Source organism: Neofelis nebulosa, chromosome 13 (assembly GCF_028018385.1).
Source record: "Neofelis nebulosa isolate mNeoNeb1 chromosome 13, mNeoNeb1.pri, whole genome shotgun sequence".
NCBI classification, from domain to species: domain Eukaryota; kingdom Metazoa; phylum Chordata; class Mammalia; order Carnivora; family Felidae; genus Neofelis; species Neofelis nebulosa.
The window spans coordinates 201,778-223,456 of record NC_080794.1 but is presented as its reverse complement, the minus strand read 5'-3'; the positions used below and the strand labels follow the sequence as shown (position 1 = coordinate 223,456).

At 73.7% G+C, this 21,679-nt stretch overlaps 17 non-coding genes across 17 annotated transcripts; all 17 read left to right on the top strand.

The window, feature by feature from the left end:
* The first annotated feature begins 909 nt into the window (after positions 1 to 909).
* Positions 910 to 1,028, top strand: LOC131493914 (5S ribosomal RNA). The gene has a single exon (XR_009252989.1). It is a non-coding gene; the product is annotated as a 5S ribosomal RNA (ribosomal RNA).
* A 1,131-nt stretch (positions 1,029 to 2,159) lies between these two features.
* Positions 2,160 to 2,278, top strand: LOC131493912 (5S ribosomal RNA). The gene has a single exon (XR_009252987.1). It is a non-coding gene; the product is annotated as a 5S ribosomal RNA (ribosomal RNA).
* Positions 2,279 to 3,409: 1,131 nt separating this feature from the next.
* On the top strand, positions 3,410 to 3,528 carry LOC131493910 (5S ribosomal RNA). Its single transcript, XR_009252986.1, has one exon. It is a non-coding gene; the product is annotated as a 5S ribosomal RNA (ribosomal RNA).
* Positions 3,529 to 4,659: 1,131 nt separating this feature from the next.
* Positions 4,660 to 4,778, top strand: LOC131493909 (5S ribosomal RNA). The gene has a single exon (XR_009252985.1). It is a non-coding gene; the product is annotated as a 5S ribosomal RNA (ribosomal RNA).
* A 1,131-nt stretch (positions 4,779 to 5,909) lies between these two features.
* LOC131493908 (5S ribosomal RNA) lies at positions 5,910 to 6,028 on the top strand. The gene has a single exon (XR_009252984.1). It is a non-coding gene; the product is annotated as a 5S ribosomal RNA (ribosomal RNA).
* A 1,131-nt stretch (positions 6,029 to 7,159) lies between these two features.
* Positions 7,160 to 7,278, top strand: LOC131493907 (5S ribosomal RNA). Its single transcript, XR_009252983.1, has one exon. It is a non-coding gene; the product is annotated as a 5S ribosomal RNA (ribosomal RNA).
* A 1,131-nt stretch (positions 7,279 to 8,409) lies between these two features.
* On the top strand, positions 8,410 to 8,528 carry LOC131493906 (5S ribosomal RNA). The gene has a single exon (XR_009252982.1). It is a non-coding gene; the product is annotated as a 5S ribosomal RNA (ribosomal RNA).
* A 1,131-nt stretch (positions 8,529 to 9,659) lies between these two features.
* Positions 9,660 to 9,778, top strand: LOC131493905 (5S ribosomal RNA). Its single transcript, XR_009252981.1, has one exon. It is a non-coding gene; the product is annotated as a 5S ribosomal RNA (ribosomal RNA).
* A 1,130-nt stretch (positions 9,779 to 10,908) lies between these two features.
* On the top strand, positions 10,909 to 11,027 carry LOC131493904 (5S ribosomal RNA). Its single transcript, XR_009252980.1, has one exon. It is a non-coding gene; the product is annotated as a 5S ribosomal RNA (ribosomal RNA).
* Positions 11,028 to 12,154: 1,127 nt separating this feature from the next.
* Positions 12,155 to 12,273, top strand: LOC131493903 (5S ribosomal RNA). Its single transcript, XR_009252979.1, has one exon. It is a non-coding gene; the product is annotated as a 5S ribosomal RNA (ribosomal RNA).
* A 1,131-nt stretch (positions 12,274 to 13,404) lies between these two features.
* Positions 13,405 to 13,523, top strand: LOC131493902 (5S ribosomal RNA). Its single transcript, XR_009252978.1, has one exon. It is a non-coding gene; the product is annotated as a 5S ribosomal RNA (ribosomal RNA).
* A 1,127-nt stretch (positions 13,524 to 14,650) lies between these two features.
* On the top strand, positions 14,651 to 14,769 carry LOC131493899 (5S ribosomal RNA). The gene has a single exon (XR_009252976.1). It is a non-coding gene; the product is annotated as a 5S ribosomal RNA (ribosomal RNA).
* A 1,131-nt stretch (positions 14,770 to 15,900) lies between these two features.
* LOC131493898 (5S ribosomal RNA) lies at positions 15,901 to 16,019 on the top strand. The gene has a single exon (XR_009252975.1). It is a non-coding gene; the product is annotated as a 5S ribosomal RNA (ribosomal RNA).
* A 1,131-nt stretch (positions 16,020 to 17,150) lies between these two features.
* Positions 17,151 to 17,269, top strand: LOC131493897 (5S ribosomal RNA). The gene has a single exon (XR_009252974.1). It is a non-coding gene; the product is annotated as a 5S ribosomal RNA (ribosomal RNA).
* A 1,131-nt stretch (positions 17,270 to 18,400) lies between these two features.
* Positions 18,401 to 18,519, top strand: LOC131493896 (5S ribosomal RNA). Its single transcript, XR_009252973.1, has one exon. It is a non-coding gene; the product is annotated as a 5S ribosomal RNA (ribosomal RNA).
* Positions 18,520 to 19,638: 1,119 nt separating this feature from the next.
* On the top strand, positions 19,639 to 19,757 carry LOC131493895 (5S ribosomal RNA). Its single transcript, XR_009252972.1, has one exon. It is a non-coding gene; the product is annotated as a 5S ribosomal RNA (ribosomal RNA).
* A 1,132-nt stretch (positions 19,758 to 20,889) lies between these two features.
* Positions 20,890 to 21,008, top strand: LOC131493893 (5S ribosomal RNA). Its single transcript, XR_009252971.1, has one exon. It is a non-coding gene; the product is annotated as a 5S ribosomal RNA (ribosomal RNA).
* The last annotated feature ends 671 nt before the right edge of the window (positions 21,009 to 21,679 follow it).

Sequence of the window (21,679 nt, the reverse complement as noted above, 5' to 3'; positions counted from 1 at the left end):
ACACAACCCCCCCCCTCCCCCCCCACCCGGCACTTCACGAGGGGCACGCTCCCCGCTCCCCGCTCCCCGCACCCGGCCAGATCCCACTGCACCGGCTGGAAGCCACGTCCCAGCTTTGCACCTTTCCTGAGACACCACCCACACCGGCACCCGCACCCGCACGGAGGGGTGGGGGGGTGTGCGGTGAGGGCGGGACCGGAGGCTGGCGCCCGGGGACTGGAGGGTGGGGGCTGGGTGGGTGGATGCGAGAACCAGGAGCGGGCGGGCGGGGCCGCGAGACCCCAGACTCCCACTCCGCCACACGCCTGGGCTCCCTGGGTCCTGGACCTCTCCCCTCCCTCGAGCCCTCATCCCCAGGCAGGGTCCCTGGCATTTCGCGAGGCCCCGCTAGGGCAGCGGGCTCGGGCTGTTGATGTTCACTGGGGGCGCTGGCGCCTCCGGGGTGGGTATGCACCAGGTGGGGCAGACGGGAGGAGAAGGCCGGGTGGCTGGCTGCGCTCGCCCTGGGGCTGGGGAGGAGGCGCCGACACCCCGGCGGGGCGGGCCCCGGAAGGCACGGCCGGCCGGATGCCCCACGCTCGCTTCCACCCTCTTGCCAGTGAGTAGCCCGACCTGGTGCGGTGACGTGCGGTCCGGTGCGGTGCCGGATGGAAGCGGAGGCGGGCGTGGGGCCAAGCCGGGAGCGGCCTGCAAGAGTCCCGGGATCGGAGAACGCCGGGGCTTGCGCCTCAGCGCCTTGCCAGGGTCCTCTTGCGCGGCCTCCGCCACCCGCCCGGGGCCCGCGGCGGAGGGCGGCGGCAGGCAGGCAGGCAGGCAGGCAGGCAGGCGCGTGCACGGGTGAAGCGCCGCACCCGCTGGGCTGGGGACGCGTGGAGCAGGCTCTTGAGGCGCCCAGCGCCAGCCGCCCGCGTCTACGGCCATACCACCCTGAACGCGCCCGATCTCGTCTGATCTCGGAAGCTAAGCAGGGTCGGGCCTGGTTAGTACTTGGATGGGAGACCGCCTGGGAATACCGGGTGCTGTAGGCTTTTTCGCTTTTGGCCTTTGGCCTTTGGCCTCCTTGACCTCTCCTTTGGCGCCCGCCGCCCCTCCCCCCCTCCCTCCCTGGGTCCCTCTCTCCCCAGGGAGCGCGGCTGCTGGGGCCAAACACATCCCAGCCACGGATCCCTCTGCCCCTCCCGGGCCAGCAAAGCAGCCTGGCCTGGCCTGGCCCGGCCCCGCCCCGCCCCGCCCCGCCACGCACCCCAAGCCCGCACACAACCCCCCCCCTCCCCCCCCACCCGGCACTTCACGAGGGGCACGCTCCCCGCTCCCCGCTCCCCGCACCCGGCCAGATCCCACTGCACCGGCTGGAAGCCACGTCCCAGCTTTGCACCTTTCCTGAGACACCACCCACACCGGCACCCGCACCCGCACGGAGGGGTGGGGGGGTGTGCGGTGAGGGCGGGACCGGAGGCTGGCGCCCGGGGACTGGAGGGTGGGGGCTGGGTGGGTGGATGCGAGAACCAGGAGCGGGCGGGCGGGGCCGCGAGACCCCAGACTCCCACTCCGCCACACGCCTGGGCTCCCTGGGTCCTGGACCTCTCCCCTCCCTCGAGCCCTCATCCCCAGGCAGGGTCCCTGGCATTTCGCGAGGCCCCGCTAGGGCAGCGGGCTCGGGCTGTTGATGTTCACTGGGGGCGCTGGCGCCTCCGGGGTGGGTATGCACCAGGTGGGGCAGACGGGAGGAGAAGGCCGGGTGGCTGGCTGCGCTCGCCCTGGGGCTGGGGAGGAGGCGCCGACACCCCGGCGGGGCGGGCCCCGGAAGGCACGGCCGGCCGGATGCCCCACGCTCGCTTCCACCCTCTTGCCAGTGAGTAGCCCGACCTGGTGCGGTGACGTGCGGTCCGGTGCGGTGCCGGATGGAAGCGGAGGCGGGCGTGGGGCCAAGCCGGGAGCGGCCTGCAAGAGTCCCGGGATCGGAGAACGCCGGGGCTTGCGCCTCAGCGCCTTGCCAGGGTCCTCTTGCGCGGCCTCCGCCACCCGCCCGGGGCCCGCGGCGGAGGGCGGCGGCAGGCAGGCAGGCAGGCAGGCAGGCGCGTGCACGGGTGAAGCGCCGCACCCGCTGGGCTGGGGACGCGTGGAGCAGGCTCTTGAGGCGCCCAGCGCCAGCCGCCCGCGTCTACGGCCATACCACCCTGAACGCGCCCGATCTCGTCTGATCTCGGAAGCTAAGCAGGGTCGGGCCTGGTTAGTACTTGGATGGGAGACCGCCTGGGAATACCGGGTGCTGTAGGCTTTTTCGCTTTTGGCCTTTGGCCTTTGGCCTCCTTGACCTCTCCTTTGGCGCCCGCCGCCCCTCCCCCCCTCCCTCCCTGGGTCCCTCTCTCCCCAGGGAGCGCGGCTGCTGGGGCCAAACACATCCCAGCCACGGATCCCTCTGCCCCTCCCGGGCCAGCAAAGCAGCCTGGCCTGGCCTGGCCCGGCCCCGCCCCGCCCCGCCCCGCCACGCACCCCAAGCCCGCACACAACCCCCCCCCTCCCCCCCCACCCGGCACTTCACGAGGGGCACGCTCCCCGCTCCCCGCTCCCCGCACCCGGCCAGATCCCACTGCACCGGCTGGAAGCCACGTCCCAGCTTTGCACCTTTCCTGAGACACCACCCACACCGGCACCCGCACCCGCACGGAGGGGTGGGGGGGTGTGCGGTGAGGGCGGGACCGGAGGCTGGCGCCCGGGGACTGGAGGGTGGGGGCTGGGTGGGTGGATGCGAGAACCAGGAGCGGGCGGGCGGGGCCGCGAGACCCCAGACTCCCACTCCGCCACACGCCTGGGCTCCCTGGGTCCTGGACCTCTCCCCTCCCTCGAGCCCTCATCCCCAGGCAGGGTCCCTGGCATTTCGCGAGGCCCCGCTAGGGCAGCGGGCTCGGGCTGTTGATGTTCACTGGGGGCGCTGGCGCCTCCGGGGTGGGTATGCACCAGGTGGGGCAGACGGGAGGAGAAGGCCGGGTGGCTGGCTGCGCTCGCCCTGGGGCTGGGGAGGAGGCGCCGACACCCCGGCGGGGCGGGCCCCGGAAGGCACGGCCGGCCGGATGCCCCACGCTCGCTTCCACCCTCTTGCCAGTGAGTAGCCCGACCTGGTGCGGTGACGTGCGGTCCGGTGCGGTGCCGGATGGAAGCGGAGGCGGGCGTGGGGCCAAGCCGGGAGCGGCCTGCAAGAGTCCCGGGATCGGAGAACGCCGGGGCTTGCGCCTCAGCGCCTTGCCAGGGTCCTCTTGCGCGGCCTCCGCCACCCGCCCGGGGCCCGCGGCGGAGGGCGGCGGCAGGCAGGCAGGCAGGCAGGCAGGCGCGTGCACGGGTGAAGCGCCGCACCCGCTGGGCTGGGGACGCGTGGAGCAGGCTCTTGAGGCGCCCAGCGCCAGCCGCCCGCGTCTACGGCCATACCACCCTGAACGCGCCCGATCTCGTCTGATCTCGGAAGCTAAGCAGGGTCGGGCCTGGTTAGTACTTGGATGGGAGACCGCCTGGGAATACCGGGTGCTGTAGGCTTTTTCGCTTTTGGCCTTTGGCCTTTGGCCTCCTTGACCTCTCCTTTGGCGCCCGCCGCCCCTCCCCCCCTCCCTCCCTGGGTCCCTCTCTCCCCAGGGAGCGCGGCTGCTGGGGCCAAACACATCCCAGCCACGGATCCCTCTGCCCCTCCCGGGCCAGCAAAGCAGCCTGGCCTGGCCTGGCCCGGCCCCGCCCCGCCCCGCCCCGCCACGCACCCCAAGCCCGCACACAACCCCCCCCCTCCCCCCCCACCCGGCACTTCACGAGGGGCACGCTCCCCGCTCCCCGCTCCCCGCACCCGGCCAGATCCCACTGCACCGGCTGGAAGCCACGTCCCAGCTTTGCACCTTTCCTGAGACACCACCCACACCGGCACCCGCACCCGCACGGAGGGGTGGGGGGGTGTGCGGTGAGGGCGGGACCGGAGGCTGGCGCCCGGGGACTGGAGGGTGGGGGCTGGGTGGGTGGATGCGAGAACCAGGAGCGGGCGGGCGGGGCCGCGAGACCCCAGACTCCCACTCCGCCACACGCCTGGGCTCCCTGGGTCCTGGACCTCTCCCCTCCCTCGAGCCCTCATCCCCAGGCAGGGTCCCTGGCATTTCGCGAGGCCCCGCTAGGGCAGCGGGCTCGGGCTGTTGATGTTCACTGGGGGCGCTGGCGCCTCCGGGGTGGGTATGCACCAGGTGGGGCAGACGGGAGGAGAAGGCCGGGTGGCTGGCTGCGCTCGCCCTGGGGCTGGGGAGGAGGCGCCGACACCCCGGCGGGGCGGGCCCCGGAAGGCACGGCCGGCCGGATGCCCCACGCTCGCTTCCACCCTCTTGCCAGTGAGTAGCCCGACCTGGTGCGGTGACGTGCGGTCCGGTGCGGTGCCGGATGGAAGCGGAGGCGGGCGTGGGGCCAAGCCGGGAGCGGCCTGCAAGAGTCCCGGGATCGGAGAACGCCGGGGCTTGCGCCTCAGCGCCTTGCCAGGGTCCTCTTGCGCGGCCTCCGCCACCCGCCCGGGGCCCGCGGCGGAGGGCGGCGGCAGGCAGGCAGGCAGGCAGGCAGGCGCGTGCACGGGTGAAGCGCCGCACCCGCTGGGCTGGGGACGCGTGGAGCAGGCTCTTGAGGCGCCCAGCGCCAGCCGCCCGCGTCTACGGCCATACCACCCTGAACGCGCCCGATCTCGTCTGATCTCGGAAGCTAAGCAGGGTCGGGCCTGGTTAGTACTTGGATGGGAGACCGCCTGGGAATACCGGGTGCTGTAGGCTTTTTCGCTTTTGGCCTTTGGCCTTTGGCCTCCTTGACCTCTCCTTTGGCGCCCGCCGCCCCTCCCCCCTCCCTCCCTGGGTCCCTCTCTCCCCAGGGAGCGCGGCTGCTGGGGCCAAACACATCCCAGCCACGGATCCCTCTGCCCCTCCCGGGCCAGCAAAGCAGCCTGGCCTGGCCTGGCCCGGCCCCGCCCCGCCCCGCCCCGCCACGCACCCCAAGCCCGCACACAACCCCCCCCCTCCCCCCCCACCCGGCACTTCACGAGGGGCACGCTCCCCGCTCCCCGCTCCCCGCACCCGGCCAGATCCCACTGCACCGGCTGGAAGCCACGTCCCAGCTTTGCACCTTTCCTGAGACACCACCCACACCGGCACCCGCACCCGCACGGAGGGGTGGGGGGGGTGTGCGGTGAGGGCGGGACCGGAGGCTGGCGCCCGGGGACTGGAGGGTGGGGGCTGGGTGGGTGGATGCGAGAACCAGGAGCGGGCGGGCGGGGCCGCGAGACCCCAGACTCCCACTCCGCCACACGCCTGGGCTCCCTGGGTCCTGGACCTCTCCCCTCCCTCGAGCCCTCATCCCCAGGCAGGGTCCCTGGCATTTCGCGAGGCCCCGCTAGGGCAGCGGGCTCGGGCTGTTGATGTTCACTGGGGGCGCTGGCGCCTCCGGGGTGGGTATGCACCAGGTGGGGCAGACGGGAGGAGAAGGCCGGGTGGCTGGCTGCGCTCGCCCTGGGGCTGGGGAGGAGGCGCCGACACCCCGGCGGGGCGGGCCACGGAAGGCACGGCCGGCCGGATGCCCCACGCTCGCTTCCACCCTCTTGCCAGTGAGTAGCCCGACCTGGTGCGGTGACGTGCGGTCCGGTGCGGTGCCGGATGGAAGCGGAGGCGGGCGTGGGGCCAAGCCGGGAGCGGCCTGCAAGAGTCCCGGGATCGGAGAACGCCGGGGCTTGCGCCTCAGCGCCTTGCCAGGGTCCTCTTGCGCGGCCTCCGCCACCCGCCCGGGGCCCGCGGCGGAGGGCGGCGGCAGGCAGGCAGGCAGGCAGGCAGGCGCGTGCACGGGTGAAGCGCCGCACCCGCTGGGCTGGGGACGCGTGGAGCAGGCTCTTGAGGCGCCCAGCGCCAGCCGCCCGCGTCTACGGCCATACCACCCTGAACGCGCCCGATCTCGTCTGATCTCGGAAGCTAAGCAGGGTCGGGCCTGGTTAGTACTTGGATGGGAGACCGCCTGGGAATACCGGGTGCTGTAGGCTTTTTCGCTTTTGGCCTTTGGCCTTTGGCCTCCTTGACCTCTCCTTTGGCGCCCGCCGCCCCTCCCCCCCTCCCTCCCTGGGTCCCTCTCTCCCCAGGGAGCGCGGCTGCTGGGGCCAAACACATCCCAGCCACGGATCCCTCTGCCCCTCCCGGGCCAGCAAAGCAGCCTGGCCTGGCCTGGCCCGGCCCCGCCCCGCCCCGCCCCGCCACGCACCCCAAGCCCGCACACAACCCCCCCCCTCCCCCCCCACCCGGCACTTCACGAGGGGCACGCTCCCCGCTCCCCGCTCCCCGCACCCGGCCAGATCCCACTGCACCGGCTGGAAGCCACGTCCCAGCTTTGCACCTTTCCTGAGACACCACCCACACCGGCACCCGCACCCGCACGGAGGGGTGGGGGGGTGTGCGGTGAGGGCGGGACCGGAGGCTGGCGCCCGGGGACTGGAGGGTGGGGGCTGGGTGGGTGGATGCGAGAACCAGGAGCGGGCGGGCGGGGCCGCGAGACCCCAGACTCCCACTCCGCCACACGCCTGGGCTCCCTGGGTCCTGGACCTCTCCCCTCCCTCGAGCCCTCATCCCCAGGCAGGGTCCCTGGCATTTCGCGAGGCCCCGCTAGGGCAGCGGGCTCGGGCTGTTGATGTTCACTGGGGGCGCTGGCGCCTCCGGGGTGGGTATGCACCAGGTGGGGCAGACGGGAGGAGAAGGCCGGGTGGCTGGCTGCGCTCGCCCTGGGGCTGGGGAGGAGGCGCCGACACCCCGGCGGGGCGGGCCCCGGAAGGCACGGCCGGCCGGATGCCCCACGCTCGCTTCCACCCTCTTGCCAGTGAGTAGCCCGACCTGGTGCGGTGACGTGCGGTCCGGTGCGGTGCCGGATGGAAGCGGAGGCGGGCGTGGGGCCAAGCCGGGAGCGGCCTGCAAGAGTCCCGGGATCGGAGAACGCCGGGGCTTGCGCCTCAGCGCCTTGCCAGGGTCCTCTTGCGCGGCCTCCGCCACCCGCCCGGGGCCCGCGGCGGAGGGCGGCGGCAGGCAGGCAGGCAGGCAGGCAGGCGCGTGCACGGGTGAAGCGCCGCACCCGCTGGGCTGGGGACGCGTGGAGCAGGCTCTTGAGGCGCCCAGCGCCAGCCGCCCGCGTCTACGGCCATACCACCCTGAACGCGCCCGATCTCGTCTGATCTCGGAAGCTAAGCAGGGTCGGGCCTGGTTAGTACTTGGATGGGAGACCGCCTGGGAATACCGGGTGCTGTAGGCTTTTTCGCTTTTGGCCTTTGGCCTTTGGCCTCCTTGACCTCTCCTTTGGCGCCCGCCGCCCCTCCCCCCCTCCCTCCCTGGGTCCCTCTCTCCCCAGGGAGCGCGGCTGCTGGGGCCAAACACATCCCAGCCACGGATCCCTCTGCCCCTCCCGGGCCAGCAAAGCAGCCTGGCCTGGCCTGGCCCGGCCCCGCCCCGCCCCGCCCCGCCACGCACCCCAAGCCCGCACACAACCCCCCCCCTCCCCCCCCACCCGGCACTTCACGAGGGGCACGCTCCCCGCTCCCCGCTCCCCGCACCCGGCCAGATCCCACTGCACCGGCTGGAAGCCACGTCCCAGCTTTGCACCTTTCCTGAGACACCACCCACACCGGCACCCGCACCCGCACGGAGGGGTGGGGGGGTGTGCGGTGAGGGCGGGACCGGAGGCTGGCGCCCGGGGACTGGAGGGTGGGGGCTGGGTGGGTGGATGCGAGAACCAGGAGCGGGCGGGCGGGGCCGCGAGACCCCAGACTCCCACTCCGCCACACGCCTGGGCTCCCTGGGTCCTGGACCTCTCCCCTCCCTCGAGCCCTCATCCCCAGGCAGGGTCCCTGGCATTTCGCGAGGCCCCGCTAGGGCAGCGGGCTCGGGCTGTTGATGTTCACTGGGGGCGCTGGCGCCTCCGGGGTGGGTATGCACCAGGTGGGGCAGACGGGAGGAGAAGGCCGGGTGGCTGGCTGCGCTCGCCCTGGGGCTGGGGAGGAGGCGCCGACACCCCGGCGGGGCGGGCCCCGGAAGGCACGGCCGGCCGGATGCCCCACGCTCGCTTCCACCCTCTTGCCAGTGAGTAGCCCGACCTGGTGCGGTGACGTGCGGTCCGGTGCGGTGCCGGATGGAAGCGGAGGCGGGCGTGGGGCCAAGCCGGGAGCGGCCTGCAAGAGTCCCGGGATCGGAGAACGCCGGGGCTTGCGCCTCAGCGCCTTGCCAGGGTCCTCTTGCGCGGCCTCCGCCACCCGCCCGGGGCCCGCGGCGGAGGGCGGCGGCAGGCAGGCAGGCAGGCAGGCAGGCGCGTGCACGGGTGAAGCGCCGCACCCGCTGGGCTGGGGACGCGTGGAGCAGGCTCTTGAGGCGCCCAGCGCCAGCCGCCCGCGTCTACGGCCATACCACCCTGAACGCGCCCGATCTCGTCTGATCTCGGAAGCTAAGCAGGGTCGGGCCTGGTTAGTACTTGGATGGGAGACCGCCTGGGAATACCGGGTGCTGTAGGCTTTTTCGCTTTTGGCCTTTGGCCTTTGGCCTCCTTGACCTCTCCTTTGGCGCCCGCCGCCCCTCCCCCCCTCCCTCCCTGGGTCCCTCTCTCCCCAGGGAGCGCGGCTGCTGGGGCCAAACACATCCCAGCCACGGATCCCTCTGCCCCTCCCGGGCCAGCAAAGCAGCCTGGCCTGGCCTGGCCCGGCCCCGCCCCGCCCCGCCCCGCCACGCACCCCAAGCCCGCACACAACCCCCCCCCTCCCCCCCCACCCGGCACTTCACGAGGGGCACGCTCCCCGCTCCCCGCTCCCCGCACCCGGCCAGATCCCACTGCACCGGCTGGAAGCCACGTCCCAGCTTTGCACCTTTCCTGAGACACCACCCACACCGGCACCCGCACCCGCACGGAGGGGTGGGGGGGTGTGCGGTGAGGGCGGGACCGGAGGCTGGCGCCCGGGGACTGGAGGGTGGGGGCTGGGTGGGTGGATGCGAGAACCAGGAGCGGGCGGGCGGGGCCGCGAGACCCCAGACTCCCACTCCGCCACACGCCTGGGCTCCCTGGGTCCTGGACCTCTCCCCTCCCTCGAGCCCTCATCCCCAGGCAGGGTCCCTGGCATTTCGCGAGGCCCCGCTAGGGCAGCGGGCTCGGGCTGTTGATGTTCACTGGGGGCGCTGGCGCCTCCGGGGTGGGTATGCACCAGGTGGGGCAGACGGGAGGAGAAGGCCGGGTGGCTGGCTGCGCTCGCCCTGGGGCTGGGGAGGAGGCGCCGACACCCCGGCGGGGCGGGCCCCGGAAGGCACGGCCGGCCGGATGCCCCACGCTCGCTTCCACCCTCTTGCCAGTGAGTAGCCCGACCTGGTGCGGTGACGTGCGGTCCGGTGCGGTGCCGGATGGAAGCGGAGGCGGGCGTGGGGCCAAGCCGGGAGCGGCCTGCAAGAGTCCCGGGATCGGAGAACGCCGGGGCTTGCGCCTCAGCGCCTTGCCAGGGTCCTCTTGCGCGGCCTCCGCCACCCGCCCGGGGCCCGCGGCGGAGGGCGGCGGCAGGCAGGCAGGCAGGCAGGCAGGCGCGTGCACGGGTGAAGCGCCGCACCCGCTGGGCTGGGGACGCGTGGAGCAGGCTCTTGAGGCGCCCAGCGCCAGCCGCCCGCGTCTACGGCCATACCACCCTGAACGCGCCCGATCTCGTCTGATCTCGGAAGCTAAGCAGGGTCGGGCCTGGTTAGTACTTGGATGGGAGACCGCCTGGGAATACCGGGTGCTGTAGGCTTTTTCGCTTTTGGCCTTTGGCCTTTGGCCTCCTTGACCTCTCCTTTGGCGCCCGCCGCCCCTCCCCCCCTCCCTCCCTGGGTCCCTCTCTCCCCAGGGAGCGCGGCTGCTGGGGCCAAACACATCCCAGCCACGGATCCCTCTGCCCCTCCCGGGCCAGCAAAGCAGCCTGGCCTGGCCTGGCCCGGCCCCGCCCCGCCCCGCCCCGCCACGCACCCCAAGCCCGCACACAACCCCCCCCTCCCCCCCCACCCGGCACTTCACGAGGGGCACGCTCCCCGCTCCCCGCTCCCCGCACCCGGCCAGATCCCACTGCACCGGCTGGAAGCCACGTCCCAGCTTTGCACCTTTCCTGAGACACCACCCACACCGGCACCCGCACCCGCACGGAGGGGTGGGGGGGTGTGCGGTGAGGGCGGGACCGGAGGCTGGCGCCCGGGGACTGGAGGGTGGGGGCTGGGTGGGTGGATGCGAGAACCAGGAGCGGGCGGGCGGGGCCGCGAGACCCCAGACTCCCACTCCGCCACACGCCTGGGCTCCCTGGGTCCTGGACCTCTCCCCTCCCTCGAGCCCTCATCCCCAGGCAGGGTCCCTGGCATTTCGCGAGGCCCCGCTAGGGCAGCGGGCTCGGGCTGTTGATGTTCACTGGGGGCGCTGGCGCCTCCGGGGTGGGTATGCACCAGGTGGGGCAGACGGGAGGAGAAGGCCGGGTGGCTGGCTGCGCTCGCCCTGGGGCTGGGGAGGAGGCGCCGACACCCCGGCGGGGCGGGCCCCGGAAGGCACGGCCGGCCGGATGCCCCACGCTCGCTTCCACCCTCTTGCCAGTGAGTAGCCCGACCTGGTGCGGTGACGTGCGGTCCGGTGCGGTGCCGGATGGAAGCGGAGGCGGGCGTGGGGCCAAGCCGGGAGCGGCCTGCAAGAGTCCCGGGATCGGAGAACGCCGGGGCTTGCGCCTCAGCGCCTTGCCAGGGTCCTCTTGCGCGGCCTCCGCCACCCGCCCGGGGCCCGCGGCGGAGGGCGGCGGCAGGCAGGCAGGCAGGCAGGCAGGCGCGTGCACGGGTGAAGCGCCGCACCCGCTGGGCTGGGGACGCGTGGAGCAGGCTCTTGAGGCGCCCAGCGCCAGCCGCCCGCGTCTACGGCCATACCACCCTGAACGCGCCCGATCTCGTCTGATCTCGGAAGCTAAGCAGGGTCGGGCCTGGTTAGTACTTGGATGGGAGACCGCCTGGGAATACCGGGTGCTGTAGGCTTTTTCGCTTTTGGCCTTTGGCCTTTGGCCTCCTTGACCTCTCCTTTGGCGCCCGCCGCCCCTCCCCCCCTCCCTCCCTGGGTCCCTCTCTCCCCAGGGAGCGCGGCTGCTGGGGCCAAACACATCCCAGCCACGGATCCCTCTGCCCCTCCCGGGCCAGCAAAGCAGCCTGGCCTGGCCTGGCCCGGCCCCGCCCCGCCCCGCCCCGCCACGCACCCCAAGCCCGCACACAACCCCCCCCCTCCCCCCCCACCCGGCACTTCACGAGGGGCACGCTCCCCGCTCCCCGCTCCCCGCACCCGGCCAGATCCCACTGCACCGGCTGGAAGCCACGTCCCAGCTTTGCACCTTTCCTGAGACACCACCCACACCGGCACCCGCACCCGCACGGAGGGGTGGGGGGGTGTGCGGTGAGGGCGGGACCGGAGGCTGGCGCCCGGGGACTGGAGGGTGGGGGCTGGGTGGGTGGATGCGAGAACCAGGAGCGGGCGGGCGGGGCCGCGAGACCCCAGACTCCCACTCCGCCACACGCCTGGGCTCCCTGGGTCCTGGACCTCTCCCCTCCCTCGAGCCCTCATCCCCAGGCAGGGTCCCTGGCATTTCGCGAGGCCCCGCTAGGGCAGCGGGCTCGGGCTGTTGATGTTCACTGGGGGCGCTGGCGCCTCCGGGGTGGGTATGCACCAGGTGGGGCAGACGGGAGGAGAAGGCCGGGTGGCTGGCTGCGCTCGCCCTGGGGCTGGGGAGGAGGCGCCGACACCCCGGCGGGGCGGGCCCCGGGAGGCACGGCCGGCCGGATGCCCCACGCTCGCTTCCACCCTCTTGCCAGTGAGTAGCCCGACCTGGTGCGGTGACGTGCGGTCCGGTGCGGTGCCGGATGGAAGCGGAGGCGGGCGTGGGGCCAAGCCGGGAGCGGCCTGCAAGAGTCCCGGGATCGGAGAACGCCGGGGCTTGCGCCTCAGCGCCTTGCCAGGGTCCTCTTGCGCGGCCTCCGCCACCCGCCCGGGGCCCGCGGCGGAGGGCGGCGGCAGGCAGGCAGGCAGGCAGGCGCGTGCACGGGTGAAGCGCCGCACCCGCTGGGCTGGGGACGCGTGGAGCAGGCTCTTGAGGCGCCCAGCGCCAGCCGCCCGCGTCTACGGCCATACCACCCTGAACGCGCCCGATCTCGTCTGATCTCGGAAGCTAAGCAGGGTCGGGCCTGGTTAGTACTTGGATGGGAGACCGCCTGGGAATACCGGGTGCTGTAGGCTTTTTCGCTTTTGGCCTTTGGCCTTTGGCCTCCTTGACCTCTCCTTTGGCGCCCGCCGCCCCTCCCCCCCTCCCTCCCTGGGTCCCTCTCTCCCCAGGGAGCGCGGCTGCTGGGGCCAAACACATCCCAGCCACGGATCCCTCTGCCCCTCCCGGGCCAGCAAAGCAGCCTGGCCTGGCCTGGCCCGGCCCCGCCCCGCCCCGCCCCGCCACGCACCCCAAGCCCGCACACAACCCCCCCCCTCCCCCCCCACCCGGCACTTCACGAGGGGCACGCTCCCCGCTCCCCGCTCCCCGCACCCGGCCAGATCCCACTGCACCGGCTGGAAGCCACGTCCCAGCTTTGCACCTTTCCTGAGACACCACCCACACCGGCACCCGCACCCGCACGGAGGGGTGGGGGGGTGTGCGGTGAGGGCGGGACCGGAGGCTGGCGCCCGGGGACTGGAGGGTGGGGGCTGGGTGGGTGGATGCGAGAACCAGGAGCGGGCGGGCGGGGCCGCGAGACCCCAGACTCCCACTCCGCCACACGCCTGGGCTCCCTGGGTCCTGGACCTCTCCCCTCCCTCGAGCCCTCATCCCCAGGCAGGGTCCCTGGCATTTCGCGAGGCCCCGCTAGGGCAGCGGGCTCGGGCTGTTGATGTTCACTGGGGGCGCTGGCGCCTCCGGGGTGGGTATGCACCAGGTGGGGCAGACGGGAGGAGAAGGCCGGGTGGCTGGCTGCGCTCGCCCTGGGGCTGGGGAGGAGGCGCCGACACCCCGGCGGGGCGGGCCCCGGAAGGCACGGCCGGCCGGATGCCCCACGCTCGCTTCCACCCTCTTGCCAGTGAGTAGCCCGACCTGGTGCGGTGACGTGCGGTCCGGTGCGGTGCCGGATGGAAGCGGAGGCGGGCGTGGGGCCAAGCCGGGAGCGGCCTGCAAGAGTCCCGGGATCGGAGAACGCCGGGGCTTGCGCCTCAGCGCCTTGCCAGGGTCCTCTTGCGCGGCCTCCGCCACCCGCCCGGGGCCCGCGGCGGAGGGCGGCGGCAGGCAGGCAGGCAGGCAGGCAGGCGCGTGCACGGGTGAAGCGCCGCACCCGCTGGGCTGGGGACGCGTGGAGCAGGCTCTTGAGGCGCCCAGCGCCAGCCGCCCGCGTCTACGGCCATACCACCCTGAACGCGCCCGATCTCGTCTGATCTCGGAAGCTAAGCAGGGTCGGGCCTGGTTAGTACTTGGATGGGAGACCGCCTGGGAATACCGGGTGCTGTAGGCTTTTTCGCTTTTGGCCTTTGGCCTTTGGCCTCCTTGACCTCTCCTTTGGCGCCCGCCGCCCCTCCCCCCCTCCCTCCCTGGGTCCCTCTCTCCCCAGGGAGCGCGGCTGCTGGGGCCAAACACATCCCAGCCACGGATCCCTCTGCCCCTCCCGGGCCAGCAAAGCAGCCTGGCCTGGCCTGGCCCGGCCCCGCCCCGCCCCGCCCCGCCACGCACCCCAAGCCCGCACACAACCCCCCCCCTCCCCCCCCACCCGGCACTTCACGAGGGGCACGCTCCCCGCTCCCCGCTCCCCGCACCCGGCCAGATCCCACTGCACCGGCTGGAAGCCACGTCCCAGCTTTGCACCTTTCCTGAGACACCACCCACACCGGCACCCGCACCCGCACGGAGGGGTGGGGGGGTGTGCGGTGAGGGCGGGACCGGAGGCTGGCGCCCGGGGACTGGAGGGTGGGGGCTGGGTGGGTGGATGCGAGAACCAGGAGCGGGCGGGCGGGGCCGCGAGACCCCAGACTCCCACTCCGCCACACGCCTGGGCTCCCTGGGTCCTGGACCTCTCCCCTCCCTCGAGCCCTCATCCCCAGGCAGGGTCCCTGGCATTTCGCGAGGCCCCGCTAGGGCAGCGGGCTCGGGCTGTTGATGTTCACTGGGGGCGCTGGCGCCTCCGGGGTGGGTATGCACCAGGTGGGGCAGACGGGAGGAGAAGGCCGGGTGGCTGGCTGCGCTCGCCCTGGGGCTGGGGAGGAGGCGCCGACACCCCGGCGGGGCGGGCCCCGGGAGGCACGGCCGGCCGGATGCCCCACGCTCGCTTCCACCCTCTTGCCAGTGAGTAGCCCGACCTGGTGCGGTGACGTGCGGTCCGGTGCGGTGCCGGATGGAAGCGGAGGCGGGCGTGGGGCCAAGCCGGGAGCGGCCTGCAAGAGTCCCGGGATCGGAGAACGCCGGGGCTTGCGCCTCAGCGCCTTGCCAGGGTCCTCTTGCGCGGCCTCCGCCACCCGCCCGGGGCCCGCGGCGGAGGGCGGCGGCAGGCAGGCAGGCAGGCAGGCGCGTGCACGGGTGAAGCGCCGCACCCGCTGGGCTGGGGACGCGTGGAGCAGGCTCTTGAGGCGCCCAGCGCCAGCCGCCCGCGTCTACGGCCATACCACCCTGAACGCGCCCGATCTCGTCTGATCTCGGAAGCTAAGCAGGGTCGGGCCTGGTTAGTACTTGGATGGGAGACCGCCTGGGAATACCGGGTGCTGTAGGCTTTTTCGCTTTTGGCCTTTGGCCTTTGGCCTCCTTGACCTCTCCTTTGGCGCCCGCCGCCCCTCCCCCCTCCCTCCCTGGGTCCCTCTCTCCCCAGGGAGCGCGGCTGCTGGGGCCAAACACATCCCAGCCACGGATCCCTCTGCCCCTCCCGGGCCAGCAAAGCAGCCTGGCCTGGCCTGGCCCGGCCCCGCCCCGCCCCGCCCCGCCACGCACCCCAAGCCCGCACACAACCCCCCCCCTCCCCCCCCACCCGGCACTTCACGAGGGGCACGCTCCCCGCTCCCCGCTCCCCGCACCCGGCCAGATCCCACTGCACCGGCTGGAAGCCACGTCCCAGCTTTGCACCTTTCCTGAGACACCACCCACACCGGCACCCGCACCCGCACGGAGGGGTGGGGGGGGTGTGCGGTGAGGGCGGGACCGGAGGCTGGCGCCCGGGGACTGGAGGGTGGGGGCTGGGTGGGTGGATGCGAGAACCAGGAGCGGGCGGGCGGGGCCGCGAGACCCCAGACTCCCACTCCGCCACACGCCTGGGCTCCCTGGGTCCTGGACCTCTCCCCTCCCTCGAGCCCTCATCCCCAGGCAGGGTCCCTGGCATTTCGCGAGGCCCCGCTAGGGCAGCGGGCTCGGGCTGTTGATGTTCACTGGGGGCGCTGGCGCCTCCGGGGTGGGTATGCACCAGGTGGGGCAGACGGGAGGAGAAGGCCGGGTGGCTGGCTGCGCTCGCCCTGGGGCTGGGGAGGAGGCGCCGACACCCCGGCGGGGCGGGCCACGGAAGGCACGGCCGGCCGGATGCCCCACGCTCGCTTCCACCCTCTTGCCAGTGAGTAGCCCGACCTGGTGCGGTGACGTGCGGTCCGGTGCGGTGCCGGATGGAAGCGGAGGCGGGCGTGGGGCCAAGCCGGGAGCGGCCTGCAAGAGTCCCGGGATCGGAGAACGCCGGGGCTTGCGCCTCAGCGCCTTGCCAGGGTCCTCTTGCGCGGCCTCCGCCACCCGCCCGGGGCCCGCGGCGGAGGGCGGCGGCAGGCAGGCAGGCAGGCAGGCAGGCGCGTGCACGGGTGAAGCGCCGCACCCGCTGGGCTGGGGACGCGTGGAGCAGGCTCTTGAGGCGCCCAGCGCCAGCCGCCCGCGTCTACGGCCATACCACCCTGAACGCGCCCGATCTCGTCTGATCTCGGAAGCTAAGCAGGGTCGGGCCTGGTTAGTACTTGGATGGGAGACCGCCTGGGAATACCGGGTGCTGTAGGCTTTTTCGCTTTTGGCCTTTGGCCTTTGGCCTCCTTGACCTCTCCTTTGGCGCCCGCCGCCCCTCCCCCCCTCCCTCCCTGGGTCCCTCTCTCCCCAGGGAGCGCGGCTGCTGGGGCCAAACACATCCCAGCCACGGATCCCTCTGCCCCTCCCGGGCCAGCAAAGCAGCCTGGCCTGGCCTGGCCCGGCCCCGCCCCGCCCCGCCCCGCCACGCACCCCAAGCCCGCACACAACCCCCCCCCTCCCCCCCCACCCGGCACTTCACGAGGGGCACGCTCCCCGCTCCCCGCTCCCCGCACCCGGCCAGATCCCACTGCACCGGCTGGAAGCCACGTCCCAGCTTTGCACCTTTCCTGAGACACCACCCACACCGGCACCCGCACCCGCACGGAGGGGTGGGGGGGTGTGCGGTGAGGGCGGGACCGGAGGCTGGCGCCCGGGGACTGGAGGGTGGGGGCTGGGTGGGTGGATGCGAGAACCAGGAGCGGGCGGGCGGGGCCGCGAGACCCCAGACTCCCACTCCGCCACACGCCTGGGCTCCCTGGGTCCTGGACCTCTCCCCTCCCTCGAGCCCTCATCCCCAGGCAGGGTCCCTGGCATTTCGCGAGGCCCCGCTAGGGCAGCGGGCTCGGGCTGTTGATGTTCACTGGGGGCGCTGGCGCCTCCGGGGTGGGTATGCACCAGGTGGGGCAGACGGGAGGAGAAGGCCGGGTGGCTGGCTGCGCTCGCCCTGGGGCTGGGGAGGAGGCGCCGACACCCCGGCGGGGCGGGCCCCGGGAGGCACGGCCGGCCGGATGCCCCACGCTCGCTTCCACCCTCTTGCCAGTGAGTAGCCCGACCTGGTGCGGTGACGTGCGGTCCGGTGCGGTGCCGGATGGAAGCGGAGGCGGGCGTGGGGCCAAGCCGGGAGCGGCCTGCAAGAGTCCCGGGATCGGAGAACGCCGGGGCTTGCGCCTCAGCGCCTTGCCAGGGTCCTCTTGCGCGGCCTCCGCCACCCGCCCGGGGCCCGCGGCGGAGGGCGGCGGCAGGCAGGCAGGCAGGCAGGCAGGCGCGTGCACGGGTGAAGCGCCGCACCCGCTGGGCTGGGGACGCGTGGAGCAGGCTCTTGAGGCGCCCAGCGCCAGCCGCCCGCGTCTACGGCCATACCACCCTGAACGCGCCCGATCTCGTCTGATCTCGGAAGCTAAGCAGGGTCGGGCCTGGTTAGTACTTGGATGGGAGACCGCCTGGGAATACCGGGTGCTGTAGGCTTTTTCGCTTTTGGCCTTTGGCCTTTGGCCTCCTTGACCTCTCCTTTGGCGCCCGCCGCCCCTCCCCCCCTCCCTCCCTGGGTCCCTCTCTCCCCAGGGAGCGCGGCTGCTGGGGCCAAACACATCCCAGCCACGGATCCCTCTGCCCCTCCCGGGCCAGCAAAGCAGCCTGGCCTGGCCTGGCCCGGCCCCGCCCCGCCCCGCCCCGCCACGCACCCCAAGCCCGCACACAACCCCCCCCCTCCCCCCCCACCCGGCACTTCACGAGGGGCACGCTCCCCGCTCCCCGCTCCCCGCACCCGGCCAGATCCCACTGCACCGGCTGGAAGCCACGTCCCAGCTTTGCACCTTTCCTGAGACACCACCCACACCGGCACCCGCACCCGCACGGAGGGGTGGGGGGGTGTGCGGTGAGGGCGGGACCGGAGGCTGGCGCCCGGGGACTGGAGGGTGGGGGCTGGGTGGGTGGATGCGAGAACCAGGAGCGGGCGGGCGGGGCCGCGAGACCCCAGACTCCCACTCCGCCACACGCCTGGGCTCCCTGGGTCCTGGACCTCTCCCCTCCCTCGAGCCCTCATCCCCAGGCAGGGTCCCTGGCATTTCGCGAGGCCCCGCTAGGGCAGCGGGCTCGGGCTGTTGATGTTCACTGGGGGCGCTGGCGCCTCCGGGGTGGGTATGCACCAGGTGGGGCAGACGGGAGGAGAAGGCCGGGTGGCTGGCTGCGCTCGCCCTGGGGCTGGGGAGGAGGCGCCGACACCCCGGCGGGGCGGGCCCCGGAAGGCACGGCCGGCCGGATGCCCCACGCTCGCTTCCACCCTCTTGCCAGTGAGTAGCCCGACCTGGTGCGGTGACGTGCGGTCCGGTGCGGTGCCGGATGGAAGCGGAGGCGGGCGTGGGGCCAAGCCGGGAGCGGCCTGCAAGAGTCCCGGGATCGGAGAACGCCGGGGCTTGCGCCTCAGCGCCTTGCCAGGGTCCTCTTGCGCGGCCTCCGCCACCCGCCCGGGGCCCGCGGCGGAGGGCGGCGGCAGGCAGGCAGGCAGGCAGGCAGGCGCGTGCACGGGTGAAGCGCCGCACCCGCTGGGCTGGGGACGCGTGGAGCAGGCTCTTGAGGCGCCCAGCGCCAGCCGCCCGCGTCTACGGCCATACCACCCTGAACGCGCCCGATCTCGTCTGATCTCGGAAGCTAAGCAGGGTCGGGCCTGGTTAGTACTTGGATGGGAGACCGCCTGGGAATACCGGGTGCTGTAGGCTTTTTCGCTTTTGGCCTTTGGCCTTTGGCCTCCTTGACCTCTCCTTTGGCGCCCGCCGCCCCTCCCCCCCTCCCTCCCTGGGTCCCTCTCTCCCCAGGGAGCGCGGCTGCTGGGGCCAAACACATCCCAGCCACGGATCCCTCTGCCCCTCCCGGGCCAGCAAAGCAGCCTGGCCTGGCCTGGCCCGGCCCCGCCCCGCCCCGCCCCGCCACGCACCCCAAGCCCGCACACAACCCCCCCCCTCCCCCCCCACCCGGGCACGCTCCCCGCTCCCCGCTCCCCGCACCCGGCCAGATCCCACTGCACCGGCTGGAAGCCACGTCCCAGCTTTGCACCTTTCCTGAGACACCACCCACACCGGCACCCGCACCCGCACGGAGGGGTGGGGGGGGTGTGCGGTGAGGGCGGGACCGGAGGCTGGCGCCCGGGGACTGGAGGGTGGGGGCTGGGTGGGTGGATGCGAGAACCAGGAGCGGGCGGGCGGGGCCGCGAGACCCCAGACTCCCACTCCGCCACACGCCTGGGCTCCCTGGGTCCTGGACCTCTCCCCTCCCTCGAGCCCTCATCCCCAGGCAGGGTCCCTGGCATTTCGCGAGGCCCCGCTAGGGCAGCGGGCTCGGGCTGTTGATGTTCACTGGGGGCGCTGGCGCCTCCGGGGTGGGTATGCACCAGGTGGGGCAGACGGGAGGAGAAGGCCGGGTGGCTGGCTGCGCTCGCCCTGGGGCTGGGGAGGAGGCGCCGACACCCCGGCGGGGCGGGCCCCGGAAGGCACGGCCGGCCGGATGCCCCACGCTCGCTTCCACCCTCTTGCCAGTGAGTAGCCCGACCTGGTGCGGTGACGTGCGGTCCGGTGCGGTGCCGGATGGAAGCGGAGGCGGGCGTGGGGCCAAGCCGGGAGCGGCCTGCAAGAGTCCCGGGATCGGAGAACGCCGGGGCTTGCGCCTCAGCGCCTTGCCAGGGTCCTCTTGCGCGGCCTCCGCCACCCGCCCGGGGCCCGCGGCGGAGGGCGGCGGCAGGCAGGCAGGCAGGCAGGCAGGCGCGTGCACGGGTGAAGCGCCGCACCCGCTGGGCTGGGGACGCGTGGAGCAGGCTCTTGAGGCGCCCAGCGCCAGCCGCCCGCGTCTACGGCCATACCACCCTGAACGCGCCCGATCTCGTCTGATCTCGGAAGCTAAGCAGGGTCGGGCCTGGTTAGTACTTGGATGGGAGACCGCCTGGGAATACCGGGTGCTGTAGGCTTTTTCGCTTTTGGCCTTTGGCCTTTGGCCTCCTTGACCTCTCCTTTGGCGCCCGCCGCCCCTCCCCCCCTCCCTCCCTGGGTCCCTCTCTCCCCAGGGAGCGCGGCTGCTGGGGCCAAACACATCCCAGCCACGGATCCCTCTGCCCCTCCCGGGCCAGCAAAGCAGCCTGGCCTGGCCTGGCCCGGCCCCGCCCCGCCCCGCCCCGCCACGCACCCCAAGCCCGCACACAACCCCCCCCCTCCCCCCCCACCCGGCACTTCACGAGGGGCACGCTCCCCGCTCCCCGCTCCCCGCACCCGGCCAGATCCCACTGCACCGGCTGGAAGCCACGTCCCAGCTTTGCACCTTTCCTGAGACACCACCCACACCGGCACCCGCACCCGCACGGAGGGGTGGGGGGGGTGTGCGGTGAGGGCGGGACCGGAGGCTGGCGCCCGGGGACTGGAGGGTGGGGGCTGGGTGGGTGGATGCGAGAACCAGGAGCGGGCGGGCGGGGCCGCGAGACCCCAGACTCCCACTCCGCCACACGCCTGGGCTCCCTGGGTCCTGGACCTCTCCCCTCCCTCGAGCCCTCATCCCCAGGCAGGGTCCCTGGCATTTCGCGAGGCCCCGCTAGGGCAGCGGGCTCGGGCTGTTGATGTTCACTGGGGGCGCTGGCGCCTCCGGGGTGGGTATGCACCAGGTGGGGCAGACGGGAGGAGAAGGCCGGGTGGCTGGCTGCGCTCGCCCTGGGGCTGGGGAGGAGGCGCCGACACCCCGGCGGGGCGGGCCCCGGAAGGCACGGCCGGCCGGATGCCCCACGCTCGCTTCCACCCTCTTGCCAGTGAGTAGCCCGACCTGGTGCGGTGACGTGCGGTCCGGTGCGGTGCCGGATGGAAGCGGAGGCGGGCGTGGGGCCAAGCCGGGAGCGGCCTGCAAGAGTCCCGGGATCGGAGAACGCCGGGGCTTGCGCCTCAGCGCCTTGCCAGGGTCCTCTTGCGCGGCCTCCGCCACCCGCCCGGGGCCCGCGGCGGAGGGCGGCGGCAGGCAGGCAGGCAGGCAGGCAGGCGCGTGCACGGGTGAAGCGCCGCACCCGCTGGGCTGGGGACGCGTGGAGCAGGCTCTTGAGGCGCCCAGCGCCAGCCGCCCGCGTCTACGGCCATACCACCCTGAACGCGCCCGATCTCGTCTGATCTCGGAAGCTAAGCAGGGTCGGGCCTGGTTAGTACTTGGATGGGAGACCGCCTGGGAATACCGGGTGCTGTAGGCTTTTTCGCTTTTGGCCTTTGGCCTTTGGCCTCCTTGACCTCTCCTTTGGCGCCCGCCGCCCCTCCCCCCCTCCCTCCCTGGGTCCCTCTCTCCCCAGGGAGCGCGGCTGCTGGGGCCAAACACATCCCAGCCACGGATCCCTCTGCCCCTCCCGGGCCAGCAAAGCAGCCTGGCCTGGCCTGGCCCGGCCCCGCCCCGCCCCGCCCCGCCACGCACCCCAAGCCCGCACACAACCCCCCCCCCTCCCCCCCCACCCGGCACTTCACGAGGGGCACGCTCCCCGCTCCCCGCTCCCCGCACCCGGCCAGATCCCACTGCACCGGCTGGAAGCCACGTCCCAGCTTTGCACCTTTCCTGAGACACCACCCACACCGGCACCCGCACCCGCACGGAGGGGTGGGGGGGGTGTGCGGTGAGGGCGGGACCGGAGGCTGGCGCCCGGGGACTGGAGGGTGGGGGCTGGGTGGGTGGATGCGAGAACCAGGAGCGGGCGGGCGGGGCCGCGAGACCCCAGACTCCCACTCCGCCACACGCCTGGGCTCCCTGGGTCCTGGACCTCTCCCCTCCCTCGAGCCCTCATCCCCAGGCAGGGTCCCTGGCATTTCGCGAGGCCCCGCTAGGGCAGCGGGCTCGGGCTGTTGATGTTCACTGGGGGCGCTGGCGCCTCCGGGG